Raw genomic sequence first — 16,201 nt, 5'->3', positions numbered from 1 at the left:
GTGTCCCAAGAATTCAACAGGACAAAAATGATAGCCCTCAGAATAGTACACCTATTTCACTGACTAGTCATCACTCAAGCCTGAAACTACCTTCCTTGCTGCTTGCCAAAACAGACCAAGAAGCTAAGGAGCAGAAAGTCCCTGGAGTTCCGCAGCCACTCCACACTCTCAGAACACTCTGCTGCATACGACAAGCCTGTTATGGGGCCACAAGGACCCCTTCAGTGTCAGAGCCACAGGCAGGAGACACCACGGTCTCCCTTTGTAAGTCAGGGTCCCGCCTCCCCAGACAGGGCAAGGAACCCGAAGAGCCGGCTGTTCAGGTGGGCCTGAGCCCCCCAGCAAGGCAGCAGGAGGCATGAGGGCAGCTCCACACCTTTCCTAGGCGGTTTCTTGGGACTAGTCAACACCAAACTCACTCCACTTCTGACCTTTTATGGTTTAAATTACATTTTCCACCATTTCTGGTAGGGAAGGCTTTTCCATAAGAGATTAATTCCCTGAACCACTGAGAGTCTCCAAGATTTCTGCCTGTGTTTTGGCGTGCGATGCAGGAATGTATTTTCTTGATGGGAGCATTTTTATTAAAAGTGACACAGGGTGTGTGTCTAGGAAAGCAAGATGATCCTCCCTCGGTGACAAACCATTTAGAGTGGCCTAAAGCCTCCTAGAAATACGAGAGGCCATTTTTCAGCTATAGATAAAGACACCCTGCACACTCACACTCCTCCTCCTCACTCTCCAAAAAAATCCTACACGGAAAATGTCGGACATTTCCCATGTCTTCTAATCTTTTTCCCAGCTGGGTCTAGAAGGCCTTATTTCATGGAAAAAGATTCTGAAGGCCTCTGAAACTTACTCTTAAGCAAAGTATCAGGAGAAACACAAATGCCAAAGATGGGAGAGAACGTGAAAAGCTTCAGGGTCACCAAATCTGCTGTCAGCTGAACCCTGGTCAAGTCATCACACATGTACGCAGTGGGAAGGCCCTGGATCTGTCACTGCTTTGCTAACTATGTATGTGTCATGTGTACGTACACACATTTGATTATTCAGGGGTGTGTGTGGGGAGGGGGTGGGTGGGTGTACACATTAGAGATGGGTTTACCAGAACATACACAAAATACCTCCTAGCTTTTCCAGGGATTTCACATTGTTTAGCCTATAAACGTATATAAGCTCTCTTTGTGCAAATCTTAGATAACATTAGCTATATCTGTTAAAAAAAAAAAAAAAAAAAGGCAAAAAAGGGCAAAAAAAAAATCCCAGTATTAAAATACAAATGTACTAGAAACAGTACTAAATAATGTCATGATTCACGATCTAAGCAGCATGATTAATACTCAAGCCTTGAAAAGTTTCCCATGTGACTGAAAATCTTCCAAATACAGAGAAAGAATTGACCCAGATTTGAACATCTCAATAGATATAACATCCCCTAGGAACAGCGTTTGGTACTAACTGTGCAAAACATACTGCACATTGGATTCAATCTGCAGAATCAAAATTCAACACTGTGAAGTTTTATCCTGAAGCAACACTGAGGACCTTCCATTTCTATCACACCTAAGCCACTACTCAAGGCCCACATAGTAAGGCCAGAAGCCATGCCCACTGACCCTCCATAAAAATTCCTGAGCTGGGCAAAGGAGGCACTGTCATTTAAATCTCAACAGGGAGAGGGTGAGAGGCCAAAAACAAGACAGATTAGAACACAACTCAGGATAATCAGGAAATTAACTTGACTCCTTGACAGTGCTGATGCTGTTGATGGCTGTGATAGCCCTGGGAGTGGTGGTGGTGGCAGAGGTAAGGGCAATGGAGAGGGTGACAGGGACGATGGCGGCAGAGGTCACGCTTGTGAAAGATGAGTTGTTGTTGGTAGTGGTGGTGAGGATGAGGGACATAATGGCAGTGGTTGTTAGGGTGGTTGTGCTGATGATGTTGATGGAGATGACAGTAGAGGTGGTGGTGGTAGTGGTTGTTAAGGTGGTTGCATTGATGATGATGATACAGTGGTGGAGGTGGTAGTAGTGTTTGTCAGAGTGGTTGTGTTGATGATGATGATGGAGATGATAGTGGTGGAGGTGGAGGTCATTGTGTTGGTGATGATGGTGGAGATGGTGGTGGTGAAGGTGGTTGTGTTGGTGGTGATGATGGAGATGACAGTGGTGGAGATGGTGGTAGTGGTTGTTAGGGTGACTGTGTTGGTGATGATGATGTTGGAGATGACAGTGGTGGAGGTAGTGGTTAAGGTGGTTGTGTTGGTGATGGAGATGATAGTGAAGGAGAAGGAGGTGGTGGTGGTAGTGGTTGTTAGGGTGACTGTGCTGGTGATAATGATGGAGATGGTAGTGGTAGAGGTGGTTGTGCTGGTGATGATGATGCAGATGACAGTGGGGAAGGTGGTGGTGGTAGTGGTTGTTAAGGTGGTTGTGTTGGTGATGATGATGGAGATGATAATGGTAAAGGTGGTGGTGGTAGTGGTTAGGGTGGTTGGGTTGGTGATGATGATGGAGATGATAGTGGTTGAAGTGGTGGTGATAGCAGTTGTTAGGGTGGTTGTGATGATGGTGATGATGGTGGCAATTATGATAATGGTGAGGATGATGGAGATGACAGTGGTGGAGGTGGTAGAGGTGGTTGTGTTGGCAGTGGTGGTAGGTGGAGGTGATGATGATGGTAGAGCTCTGGGGGAACTGCAGGCAATATTCAGGAATCATGACAGTTGAGTTCCGGATGTATCCCTGACTTTAACTCCCTGAACGGTCCTGGAAAAGCTCCTGTCTACTGTCCTCATCTCCAAAGTAAGAGTAGCACTCAACCTAGTCACTGAACTGAATCTCATTTCTCTTCAGAAATACACGACAGGTAAAGATATAGGAGAAAGCAAGTCTCCAACTTCAGAGAGGGGGCCCTGAGTTAATGCAGGCAGAGCGCTACCTTGTGACAATGCTTTAGAAGGTATATTTCAGCTTTCTAAGGATAACTTGGATATGCCAGGGAATGTCCATATGCTGCCATTTGAGCTGAAGTGACCTCTGATGTATCTTTCTTGTGTTTTGTTTTGATTTTCTTTAGTAACAATTTAGTAGTAACTAGAACAACACATACACCAGCATCTGTCCAGGAATGGGTGCCTGTCCTTGGCTGTTAGAGTGCCCAGTGAGAAAAACTCCAGATACGGTGCTCCAAGAGGTATTTGAGGTCAGATAGTAGCAGCTACCAATTCCAGAAACACACTGATTTGGAGTATTATTTCTTGGTCATGTGAGGAAATGTTTAGGTCTTCGCTTTATTTTCTTAAACTCCTCAAATAAATGCGATGAATGGAAATCAAACGATACCTCAGAAATTGTATAAACCTGGAATTTTTAAATCTAGATTTTTTAATGTAGGCAACAAAGCTCTAAGTCTATTTAGCAGTTATTATTTAATGATGCATAATTATAAAAATGTACTTATCTGCCGAGCTGCCCCCAACAAAGTACACAATTAATAAATCAAGAGAAATCCTGAATTTCTCTCTGTGGATTTTTATGCCAGGTGGGTGGGCTGCTGTCTTCCTGAGATCGCAACACCGGAGGTGACAGAACAGCCCCACAACCTGCAACTGTGGCAGGGAAAGGCACCCTGAGAGAGGGAAGCGTGGCTCACCGAATCAGTGTCTGCGTGGGAACACATCGCCTTCAGCACTGCAGCAGTGCCTGGGAATGGCGGCACTTCCCGTGTGCCTACTGTGCGTGGGGCACCGAGGCCGAGCCCCAGGGAGGCATGGGCTCCTGCAAAGCCCATGATTTCTACACGCTCACTGCGTGCTGGGCACGGATCCTGCCCTTAAGGGGCTCCACGTCTACACACGTAGGGCAGCGACAGGCCCTGAAAGGTGCCGCACCCCACCCATGCCCTACAGGCCGCCCCACACCTCAGTCTTTTCAAATTCAAGATTCTGGCATGGATATTTTGCCCCATCCCTCAAGGGAAGCACAGTTTCCACAGAGGTTCAAGGGGTCTGCAGCCTCAGCCCTAAACCGCCAGGGAGTCCCCGTCCTGGGTGCCTTGATCTCATGCTGTGAGGCCCCCAACTATGCGGGGGCTGCAGTTGACAGCCTGGCTGTGGCAGCAAGAGATCACGGGAGCAAGACTGACTGCTCAGCTCGCTATGCAGGACAACACTCTCGTGTTTAGTGTTCTATAGAGTTCTGGGATGTCTGCAACCTATCAGCAAGCAGTTGAAAAGCAGCAGGTTGGGTGTGGTGGCTCATACCCATAATCCCAGCATTTTGGGAGGCCGAGGCAGGCGGATCACTTGAGCTCAGGAGTTCGAGACCAGCCTGTGCAACAGGGCAAAACCCCATCTCTATAAAATAAAAAAATCAGCAGATCGTGGTGGTGCGCACCTGTAGTCCCAGCTACTCGGGAGGCTGAGGTGGGAGGACTGCTTGAACCTGGAGGCAGAGGCTGCAGTGAGCCGTGATTGCGCCACTGCACTCCAGTCTTGACAACAGAGACTCTGTCTCCAAAAATAAAAAATTAAAATTAAAATTAAAAAACAGCAAATACACACTTATCCAAATGATGGGTTTCTGAGTGCAGATGCTCTTACACAATCTCGGCTCACTCGTGCCTGGAGACTCCTGTGGCTGCAACACCACTTAGGCCACTGGCAGTTCAAGATGCTCAACACAACCATTAACAAGTGTGTGTCTTAAAGAGGCACAGCTATTAGTTTAAAAACCATCTTGTCAGGCTAGGCGTGGTGGATCATGCCTGTAACCCCAGAACTTCGGGAGGCCAAGGCAGGTGGATCCCTTAAGCCAGGAGTTCAAGACCAGCCTGGGCAACATGACAAAATCCTGTCTCTACAAAAAATACAAAAATCAGCTAGGTGTGGTAGCACGAGCCTGTGGTCCCAGCCACCGGGAGGCTGAGGTGGGAGGATCGCCTAAGTCCGGGAGGCAGAGACTACAGTGAGCCAAGATCACACCACTGCACTCCAGCCTGGGGAACGGGGTGAGACTAATGTCTCATCGATTAGATGGATGGATGGATGGATGGATAGATGGATGGATAGATAGATAGATAGATAGATAGATAGATAGATAGATACACAGATAGATGCAGACAGACAGACAGCATCTTGGCTATGTTTAGCTGCATCTGTCCCTGTTAATCTTCGCTGACACGTCAGGAGTAAGATCGGAGGACAAGGATTCCCACCCTTGTGAACATGACTGAAAAGCTCACCAGCCGGCCACGCCCACACACCAGCTCTTTCCTGAAGAGGGTTCTTAACTGGAAGAATATCGTACTATACTCCAATTAGAACAACACATTTCCTATACTGTACGCAATCTAAATCCCCAAGAAAACAATTATCTGTAAAGAAATCAGACGGAGGAGGAAACGCTTTTCCTTCTGGCACACTGAAACGCGTTAGAGATGTATGGTGTTCATTGGATGCCGTGTGGCTAGGGCGGTGTGTCACTGAGCGTGTGGCCACAGCATTCTCCATTCTCGGAGTGCCTGAGCCCAGCCATCTCCCCCGTGACTCCACCTGGAAAACCCTATGAAGAGCTGTGGTGTTTATGAGAGATACTGGTTTTGTCCCTGGTTCCTGGCCCGTAACTCCCACAGCCCTGGTTTGTCTCTTGTTACGATGCCAGGTGTGTGGGCCTCAGGGGCAGGCTCTCACCTTCTCTCAGCCTCCTTTCACTCTTAACGATCCCCTGCTTGCTGACTGTGGGTCTTAAGACCCTCCCATGAGAGGGTCCCGCCCTAGACCCTGGGGAAGGAATGCTGATGTCACGAAGTTTCCATAAAAACCTAAGGCGGCGGGGTTCGGCGAGCTTCCAGGCAGCTGAACACGGGGGAGGTCCTGGAGGGTGGTGCCCAGGGAGGGCCTGGAAGCTCCATACCCCTTCCCCCATACCTCGCCTGACACATCTGCACATCTATAGCCTATGCAGTATCCTTTATGATAATAAACACAGTAAATAAAAGTGCTTCCCTGAGCTCTGCAAGCCACTCCAGCAAATTAATCAAACCCAAAGACGGGTCGTGGGAAGCCCGACCTGAAGCAGGTCGGCCAGGAGTATACCGAGGCCCGAACCTGCGACTGGTGTGGTTGGGGGCAGTCCCGGGGCCTGAGTCCTCGACCCGAGGGATCCGACGCTCTCTCCATGTCGGAACTGAATTAGAGGACACCCAGCTGGTGTCCACTGCTTGCTGTGTCCAGAAAAAAACCCACGTTTGATCCCTGCAGTCTTTTTGTGTGTTGACGATGGTCACAGTGTGAGAGCAGAGGAAAGGCGTGGTCCGCAGAGCTTTCCTGACACGAGGGTCCAGTGTGCCGCACAGTCTCAAAGACCCCGCACCCCACACCTGACGAAGGCACTGACTTCAGCGCCTTCAATTTTGAGGTCAGAAACTGTGCTGAGCCCCGATTCAATGCCCAGAACACTGTTGGAAACCACCTCCTTTCTTTAATCTGTGAGCGCCGATTCACTGCCGAGAACACTGTTAGAATCGATGTCCTTTCTTCCGGCCCCTTCTTTCCTCCATTACTGAAATCCAACCTCCCATATGGTGTCTGCGCTTTATTTAATTCTACAATTGTGCTGCAATCTCCTCAATGAGACAGATTAGTTATTTCTCCAAATGATTAGATACTTCTGGAAAATTATTTTTAGTTGGCTAAGTCTTCGATCACATCAAATTAATCAGAACCATAGCAAATGTACCTCTTGCTATTTAAACTCTGATAACTGACTATCCCCTATATGATATACCAAAATTCTGCTCATATTTCACTGTCCAAATTGAAAAACTGTTTTGACAAAGTCACGGCCAGCTGCTAAAGCAACACGAGTCAGAGGACCCGACCCAGCAGGCCTTGGTGGTCTTTGAGCAGACCCTGCATGTCCCATTACCCATCAGCTTTCCTGCCTTCCCCAGGGGACAGCCCCCTAAGTCCCAGCATTTGCTTCGGCCAAGCCCTTGCGGACCCTGTTAATCAGGGTTAAATTTAGACAGAATCTTCAAAATTTGTTCATGACAGTACATAGTCAGAGCAGCGTAAAAAGAAAGCACAGTCACACCCAACATTTGGGTGCATTACTGCCAAGTACACCAAACACAGGAAGGAGCCCACTATGTACTGCGCCCCTAGCTCACTGGTATTTTAAATCCTCTGACGACCTGAACATGGTCTGCAGGAGTGGTCTGCGCTCTGTGGGGAGAATGGCTGTTCTGGGTGACTAGTAGGAGTACATTAGGGTTGTTCCCACTGAGAACATCAGACTCCAGTGAGGCCCGGCGCCCTGAATTACTGCCCTCCTGCACATGTCCAGGAAGAGCCTGGATTAGAATAAGGACACCACCCACAGCCATCCCAGCTCACACCCATGGGCACTGATCTTTGAGCTCCAACGAGGGCTGAAAGAACAGACATGCGCCATGTTCCATTCTACCAAGCCTGACTGACGCACACCCAGGCGAGGGGCCAAACGGCTTCCTGGTTCGGGGGAAGAAGCAAGGCCCATTCACTGACATGCATGAAAATGCTGCCTTGACTGAGACTCTCACTACCTAACGGAGATGTGGGGAGAAACTGGCAGTGTTCGCTAAGGAACTAGGGCAAGCAGTCTTGGCCCTTCCCCACCCTGGTGTTCTGTGTTATGTGATGCGCATCAAGCCTAAACTCCCCGCAGCCCCGGGAACTCCGGTTTGGGATTTTAAACAACACAAACAATGCCACCTCCCACCCAGGACCGCACGAGCTCACGGCTCCCTAAGATCACCAAAACACGTTCATGTGATATGGCTGTTTTTTTTTTTTTTTTTTTTTGAGATGGAGTCTCGCTCTGTCGCCCAGGCTGGAGTGCAGTGGCGCGATCTCGGCTCACTGCAAGCTCCGTCTCCTGGGTTCACACCATTCTCCTGCCTCAGCCTCATGAGTAGCTGGGACTACAGGAGCCCGCCACCGCGCCCGGCTAATTTTTTGGGTTTTTTTTTATAGAGACGGGGTTTCACAGTGTTAGCCAGGATGGTCTCAATCCCCTGACCTCGTGATCTGCCTGCCTCAGCCTCCTAAAGTGCTGGGATTACAGGCGTGAGCCACCGCGCCTGGCCAACGTGATACGGATTTTAAAGAACACAAACACAACACAGTGAAACCTCGTCTCTACTAAAAATACAAAAATTAGCCAGGTGTGGTGGCGGGCGCCTATAATCCCAGCTACTCAGGAGGCTGAGGCAAGGAGAATTGCTTGAACCTGGGAGGCGGAGGTTGCAGTGAGCCGAGATTGCACCACTGCGCTCCAGCCTGGGCAACAGAGCAAGACTCCATCTCAAAACAAAAAAAAATAATTAAAAACATTAAAAAAAAAAAAAAACATAAACGCCGACTCCCACCCAAGACTGCACAAGCTCACAGCTCCCTACGATCACTAGAGCACGTCCACGTTACGTTCAGTGTTTCTTTACCAAATCGTTCCATTCACGTGAAAGAATGAATTTTGTAGTCCAGATTGCTTTACAGTGACGAGGTTCAGATGATCTGCTTTAAAAGGTTCAGTCCTGGCGATCATTTTCACACGAGAATACTTCCTAGTTAATTAACTAATGCTTTGAGTATGCAGTTTTAAAACAGTATCTCTAAAATCACACACACACATTCACACATGCAAAAGGCAGAAGTGAAAGGCCGACCTCCGCATCAGGAGGCTCAAAGGGCCACAGTCCAGTGATGTCACTCAAATGAGCAGCTGTTACTCCTTGCACGTGTACAGGGTAAAGCTTCTGTCTGTAGACCTCAGCCCACCTACTCACCACCTGGGCACCAGTGCTTGTGTGGTCACTTTTTAAGGATTTGCACCGCCCCTCCCTGAGTGCTGGAGTGTGGACGGCATTCGCCAAGGGCAGCCCAGAGGCTGGTGAGTGCCAGGTGGACCATGTGCACCCAGCAAAGCCCACCAACTTCCTAAGCAGGTGCTACTGGCACCCCACTGCGGTGAAGAGGGCACTGAAGCACGAGGAAGCGACACTGCTGCATCCCAAGATGACAGACACTGAGGGAGCAGCCGCCCTGAGACTGGGACCTGTGGCGACTCTCCCACCCTCCACCCATCCAGTTCTCTCCCAAAAGATATGCCAACCACAGCCAGGCCCTCATCTGTGGCCAAGAAGAGTATCTAAGGAGGCGGCCTCAGGGAGAAGAAAGGTGCTGTGGTCAGGGTGGCACCAACTCCAATTCTCCACTCTACTCACAGGCTCCCCCACCTCTGGCTGGTTTGAGTGCCCAGCATAGCAGGGCTGTGTGGGGAGCGAGGGGAGTGCTTCTCTTCTGGGAATGAACGAGGGAGTCAGGCATGTTATATCCGACAAGTGCTGCAGAGGGAAGAAAGGTCCTTTCTGTTGCTGGAAGAGGCTGGGCTCTGGCCCCCAAGGGCTGCTCCCGCTGAGGCCCCTTGGTACAGCCCAGCTGCAACTGAGGCCTTCCTTTGGCCCCGGCCTCTTCTGCAAAAAACACTCAAATGCACGCACGGACAACTCTGTCAGAGGCTTGTGGATGGCGTGGAGGGGCGTGGCCAGCCACGGCAAACATCAAGCCATCTTCTGTCCCATACCCGCCAAATGACCAACAGAAGGCCAGCCACGCCAAAAACCTGACTGCAGTTCTCAGGGATACTTCATTCTAATGCCCAAGTGACACGGATAATCCTAATTTTCCTAATCTAGATGAAAAGCCCTGAGAAGTATGCTAAAATTTTTTTTTAACTAGCACGTTTATAATCATTTTTCTTAAACTTGAATGTGATTTTTTTAAAAAGCTCCCCAATTCAAGAAAATCTTTTGATTTATCAAAATATGAGAGGAAGAATATTAGTATTTGCAGTGTAAACTTTATATAGTTGTAAGTTTTTAAAAAGTACTTAATTACACAGGTGCAGTGGTGCACACCTATAGTCCCAGCTACTCAATTACAACTCAGAACTACAAGCTCTTAAGAAAGAGACATTAACGATCATCCATTCCAGTATTTTTCAAAGTGTAGGTTGCAAAATCAATGCAATGTCTCATAGCCAGTTTTCAAAGAGACAAAAAGGAAGAGAAACAGAAAAGCAGAACAGAAAACAGAATAAAAAATACTAGTGCAATCAGCACACAGTAATACCGTTCTGTGGACCTGTTCTGACCATGTAAGTGTACACACGTGAGCGAGGGAGGAGGGCTCTGGAACCACCATGGAAAGCTGCCTTCTCGCTGTGGCCTGTTGTGCTGTGGACCTGTTCTGACTGTGTGCACACGCACGAGCGAGAGAGGAGGGTTCTAGAACTGCAATGGAATGCTGCTTCCCGCTGTGGCTTGTGCAGATGCTGGTAGAGTCCAGCCATGCGGCGTGCGTGCACTCATCACGCCCGAGGCAGGCAGCCTCCGCCTCAGAATGAGAGTTGGCCTTTACGGGGAGTCTGCCCAGGTCATGCAGCACTGGCTCAGGGTACCCATGGCAGCAAAGCAGCTGCACCAAGATGCAGGTATGGCCAACCAGTGGCTCCTCTGCCAGCTCCTGAAGTGGCCAACTGGTCTATCCGCCTTATGCAAAAGTTCCCATGGCCTCATAAAAAAGTCACCCGTTTTCATTTAAAATGCACTCAAAAATAAAGTCATCCGCCTCCCTGCAAACTTCAATCCTTATGACTCTTAATTTTTAAGGGCTTTTTTTGTTTTTCAGAATCTTCTGAAAATCTGCACCAAATTAAAGAGTCTATTATCCTTACCACTAACTGAAACTTGAAATTCCTTAGACAAGAAATTATTTTACGCTCCTGGCATACATACACTCTGAAAGTATTCTCCCCCTCTGTGCATCACTGGCACACCAGACTGCCTCTCCCAGCTCCAGGGAATTTCAGGGAATTCTAGATGCCCCCGATTCTGGTCTAATTTACTATACAAAGCCTGTCCTCTATTCCAACCAATTCTGCAATCCCTTAACCACATGGGCAATAACACCTCCATCTACATCATTCCGAATTGCTACTATGATATCCTTATTTGATCTTCATGCCCAGGGCAGCAAATGATTACTTTCAAACACTCACTGAGCAACAAAGCCAACACTACGGGGATCGTCCAGTAGAGGAAAATGCTGCCCGGATGCCTCGCACCCCCAGTGAGGGAGGGACAAAAGAAATCAACACAGTGTAATCAGCTTACGAAGGAGCAGTTTCTCCAGAACTCCACTCTCAACGAAGAAGCACCCAGAACACAGCCACAAACGCATCTAAACAGCCAAAGGCCCAGGCTCAACTCCACGCTGCTCACGCGAAGGAGCCACCCACGCCTGGAGCCATGACCAGAACCAGCCACTGCATCTTAATTTCACCTCCCACAGCAGTGGCTGTTTGGCTTCCCCGGCAGCAGATTAGGTGCACGATGAGGAATGACGAGGACGGGGCAGTGTGCGGGAGGCGAGGAGGGCAGCACATGTCCACACACATGGGGCTCCGCTCTACAAAGCCCGAGATGGAGACTCTCGTTAGGCACCTCCCACAGTAACCAGAATGCTCGTTCTTATGTAAAGTTGTTATTCAGGAGGGAAGACAATACACAACCTTTGAAACCAGCTGAAGTGGTTCAAAAGAATTTTTTAAATATCTTAATTTTTTGAAAAAAACATTGAATTGTACACTTTATTTATTTTGAGACAGGTCTTGCTCTGTTGCTCAGGCGTGAATGCAGTGGCACAATCACGGCTCACTGTAGCCTGGGCCTCCTGGGCTCAAGCGATCCTCCTGCCTCAGCCTCATGAGTAGCTTGGGACTACAGGCACACACCACCAGACCTGGCTAATTTTTTTTTTTTTTTTTCTGTAGAGGCAGGGTCTCACTATGTTGCCCAGCCTGGCATCAAACTCCTAGGCTCAAGTAATCCTCCCACCTCGGCCTCCCCAAAGTACTGGGATTACAGGTGTGAGCCAGCACAAAACAATTTTTTTTTTAAAGATTCAGCTGCAATTTCAATGTCAGTGTTCTAAGGAATCCCTTCACCTCCTCTTCCCTCTCCCAGCCAGCGATGCTGGAACACTGGGGCATGACAGCATGTGCACCTAGAGGTCAAAATGAACAATAAAGACAGAGAAAGGACTGGAGTGGAAACTGGAAACTGGTCACCACAGCTGGGCAGCTGGCAGAGCAGAGGCCACAGGGGCCCACAGCTGGGAGGAAGTGAGCGCTCCTGGAGGGGAGGCTGAGACACAGCGCCGGAGGGCACGGCTCGGGGAGGAGGAAGCGGGCACCATGCAGCCAGTGCGTCCCCATACCTGCGCACCCACCACCATCCCCTGAACCTCATCTTCCCAAATGGCTCTTTATGAAGCCTCTGATGCTCTGCCAATCTTTCCAAACCTCTTGCCCACATTTGGGATGCACCGTCCGCTACTACTACCCCCAACACTGGTCACAGGAGGCTGAGCACTGGGGGCTCCATCCAACCTCGCTGGACCTGGGTGCCCATGGCCTCCGGCCTTGCACAGGCAGTCACCCTCCCTGTGGCTGTGCCATCTGCTGTCCTGAGGCCTTGGTGCAGGTGGCTCTCCAGATTCCTACTATGTCTCTCATCCTACTACTGCGTCTCCCACCCTCCTACTGCGTTTCCCACCCTCCTACTGTGTCTCCCACCCTCCTACTGTGTCTCAGGCTCTGTGGTTCCTGTGCACTCTCAGTGTGCCCAACAGGGCCTGAAATGGACTCTAATCAGTATTCCTTAGTGTAGGGTCACGCTCACCTGCACAGCACCTGTCAGCAGACGGCCTCAGCCAGGAGAGCTCTCCCAGAGTCAATGAACAGCTGTGGGTCCCACCCTGCCTGCAACCCAGCACCAGATGGGGCATTCCATCTCTCAGCAAGGAAGAAAAGCAAGGCCGCTGTGGACATGAAACTGACCACATGGCTTCAAATCATGCAATTCTTCATGTTTTCTATTCAGACAGCAAATGGCAACTGTGGGATGTGACTAGAATCTCTCAATATTTAATTTGAAGAAAACATGACTCAAACAGGATGGCCCCCTGGCAGCCGGTGCCACAGGGTCACACCAACGCAGCACAATGGCGCTTCCCAGCACCACAGCCACCAGGGCCCTCCTGGAACGGAGGCTGCTGCTGGCTGCAGACGCGGCCTCAAACCCACCACCCCAGAAGCAATCCACAAGCACAGCGCACATCCCTCCCTCCATGGAACAGGGAACGGAGGCTGTTTTCACAGAAGCCGTCCACTGATCAGAAAATAGTCAGTTAACGGCAAGAAGTAACAGCAATGATCATCTCAGAAGTGGAACAGGAGGAAAACAGCAACAAGTGTGAGCCCAGCACAAGGAAAGCGGGCGGGGTGCAGGATGTGGGGCACGGGGTGCAGGGCGCAGGACACAGGGCGCAGACCCCGGCCCCAGGATGGAAAACGAACGGCCAGAAGAGGGTAGGCCTGGCCACCCTCCCGAGAGGATTTCTAGCTGCTCTGTCAGATTCTGAGTCTGTTGCCACATAACCATTCTTAAATGACAGTTGGAACTAGGGAATCAGATGGGACTACTAAGCTAATCCTCAGTGATCTAGGAACTTAAAGCAGCCGCATCCATTTCTTAGTGTTCTCTTACTCCAGCTGGGGTGCTGTTCCTTGTCTTCCCTCAGCTCTCTGGAGCGAGCGTGGGCTGCAGGGTCTCCCATAATCAAGCCAGTGCTCACAACGAGGGCAGGCCAAGGGCCTCCGGGACAGGACGGGGAGCTGAAAGGGCCTCCGGGACAGGACGGGGAGCTGAGCCATCTGCAATGTCACACGAAGGATGCTTCTGAGGTCAAGTCTGGCTGGAGAAGACAGAGCCTTAGACCCACGTGCACTATCCTCCTGTGGGCACAGGGGCGGGGAGGAGAGCGAATGGGCTGTGTGACCCCCCCACACGGCTCAGGGCTTCTTAGCCCAGTAGACAACATGGAGGTGAGTGGGCTTCTCTGTGCTTTCTGAAACATCCTTCTGTCTCCCAAACGTGTGGCCAGCCCGGAGGACGAAGCCTACATGAGCAGGGTGAAGCTCTGCAGGAATGAGAACTGGCCAAATGATGGAAAAAGAAAGAACTTCTACAAATGGAAGATGAGGGGTTCGCTACACAGATTTACCAGAAAAGGCAGCTTCAGATAACACAACGGTTTCCTTAAATCATACACCAGTTTCCTTCCAAAGAGAAGCAGGGGCCATGTACTGAGCTTCTGCCTGCCACCCTGAGTGGTAGCACTGGCCTCTCCTGAAGCCGTCTTTGATTTGAGGTCCCACAAATGCAACTGATAATAGGAATCAGGAGGTGGGAAGAACATAGGAGAGTTCATAAGGGGAAAAAACCAGGTGATTTATAAATTATTATTCGTTTCACATAAAAAGTGGTAGTACGGCAGCTTTACGCATTCTGCAGTGAGGCCACTTAGAGTGGGGACTTGGAGGGGCCACGGCAGACAAGGGAATGAGCAGCAGATGAGACCCTGCTCGCAGTGCAAAGGCATGTGGGGCAGCAGCAGTGACGGAGGGACGACAGACACCAGAACACAGCCTTGTTCAGAGGATTCCAGACAGCAACTCCTCCAACATCAACCCTGCGTCCTTCCCGAACTCAGATCTGTGCTGGAGTCAATGGGCCTCCACGCCTGCTGAGAAAAGCTGGAATCTCTGTCCTCACAACAGAGTTGGCAGGATTCTATCTACAATCATAAACAGAAGCACTGCAGTAATACAGTGTAAAGAGCCTGGTTCTATCTTTAAAATTCCAAGTGGATTTTGTTCAGAGGCAGAGAGGGGAACAAGGGAATATCGAAGGTGACATGCCTTACAAAAATCTTCCTAGGAGTTAAAGTCCAGCAGCGTTTTAGCTATGATACAGCTCCACTACCAGCATAACCATAAACCACTATGTTGCACAAAACTAAGACGGACCACCGGCTGGGAGTCCTGTCCTCTGCTGCCCCAGTGACTGTGAGAACCATGGCGGAGAAAGGCATGGAGAACCAACCCGCACTGCACCAACCACAGCCTCATTACCCCAGCGGAATGAGCGCAAAGCCACAAGTGTGGATTTAAAAACTGCGCATTCCTTTGGCTCTTCTCCAAAGCAGCAATTGCATACTTACAGACGAGCGACGCTGCAGGACTACCTGAGAAAACCTCATGCTGATCTTTAAGAAGAAACTTTCCAACTAAGAAACACTGACATAAACCAGTTCTGGAGGGTCTGCAGCCCTTCTCCCAAGGGGCCTCTGAGGGGTCAAGGGAAAGCCCACGGGACGCATGTGCCCTTCTGTCCCTGTCATCTGCGAGGCACCTTGCTCCGGGGGTGCCCTGGGCTCAGTCGGGTCAGAGATCCGCGGGGCCTGGCCTTGGCAAAGGGAACGCACGCAGGTTCCTCAAAGGACAGTGCCCTGTGGTTTTGAAAACTGAGTACGATCTTTCTACGCAGTGAGCTCTGTGTTTATGGTTCTCACCGCCAACCTCCCAGGTTCTGTTTTACGAAATGGGAAGATCACCCAGACTCTTCAATAATGATCCAGAGGTGATAGCCGTCTCCTGAATAGAAAGCGTCTTCACCAGGACCTGGGAACACACAGCCTCAAAACCTCCAGCGAGTTCACGGTGTCCTGCACAGCAATGCCCTCCCCAGGACACGCACTGTCAGGGCACATCATTTTGTAAAGACAACTTGTACCGGGGTGCTCAACAAACGGTCACTCTTTTTGTCAAGGATTAGAAAGCAAGCAAGTTTGTGAGTTTGATGGCAATACACAGGAGTGAAACCACCTTTTCCTACCAGAGCTATCTACTCAAACACGACCACCACCAACATCCACATGTGTGTGCAGAAAATAACCATCTGCACGGGGTGGGGTTTGGGGTCGGAGGGGAAGGCACGTATCCGCCAGAATGCAAAAGCTACCGAAATCCTACGGAGCAGCAGATGTGACCCCCAAGCCCCATCCTCCCCCTTCCAGGCCTGTGCATTGCCATGGTGAGGAAAGCCAGTCCTGCTCTGGGGCTCACACTGAGAGGCCTTCGCACCCTCGCTTCCTCCTGTGGCAGCCCCCATTCCTTGGCAGCACAATGGCCTGTATGTGACAGAGGGGCTGTGGCACTCACCTGACCATCCGCCCCCTCCCATGAGAGCC

General features: G+C 50.1%; 1 protein-coding gene across 22 annotated transcripts in view; it reads right to left on the bottom strand.

Moving 5' to 3' along the window:
* Window positions 1-16,201, bottom strand: part of BAN (BTG3 associated nuclear protein) — a 127,193-nt gene that overhangs the window by 26,273 nt on the left and 84,719 nt on the right. The gene's annotated exons all lie outside the window — the stretch shown is intronic.

The sequence above is a fragment of the Macaca nemestrina genome, chromosome 18 (genome assembly GCF_043159975.1).
Source record: "Macaca nemestrina isolate mMacNem1 chromosome 18, mMacNem.hap1, whole genome shotgun sequence".
NCBI classification, from domain to species: Eukaryota; Metazoa; Chordata; class Mammalia; order Primates; family Cercopithecidae; genus Macaca; species Macaca nemestrina.
This window is presented reverse-complemented; position numbering and strand designations above follow the sequence as displayed.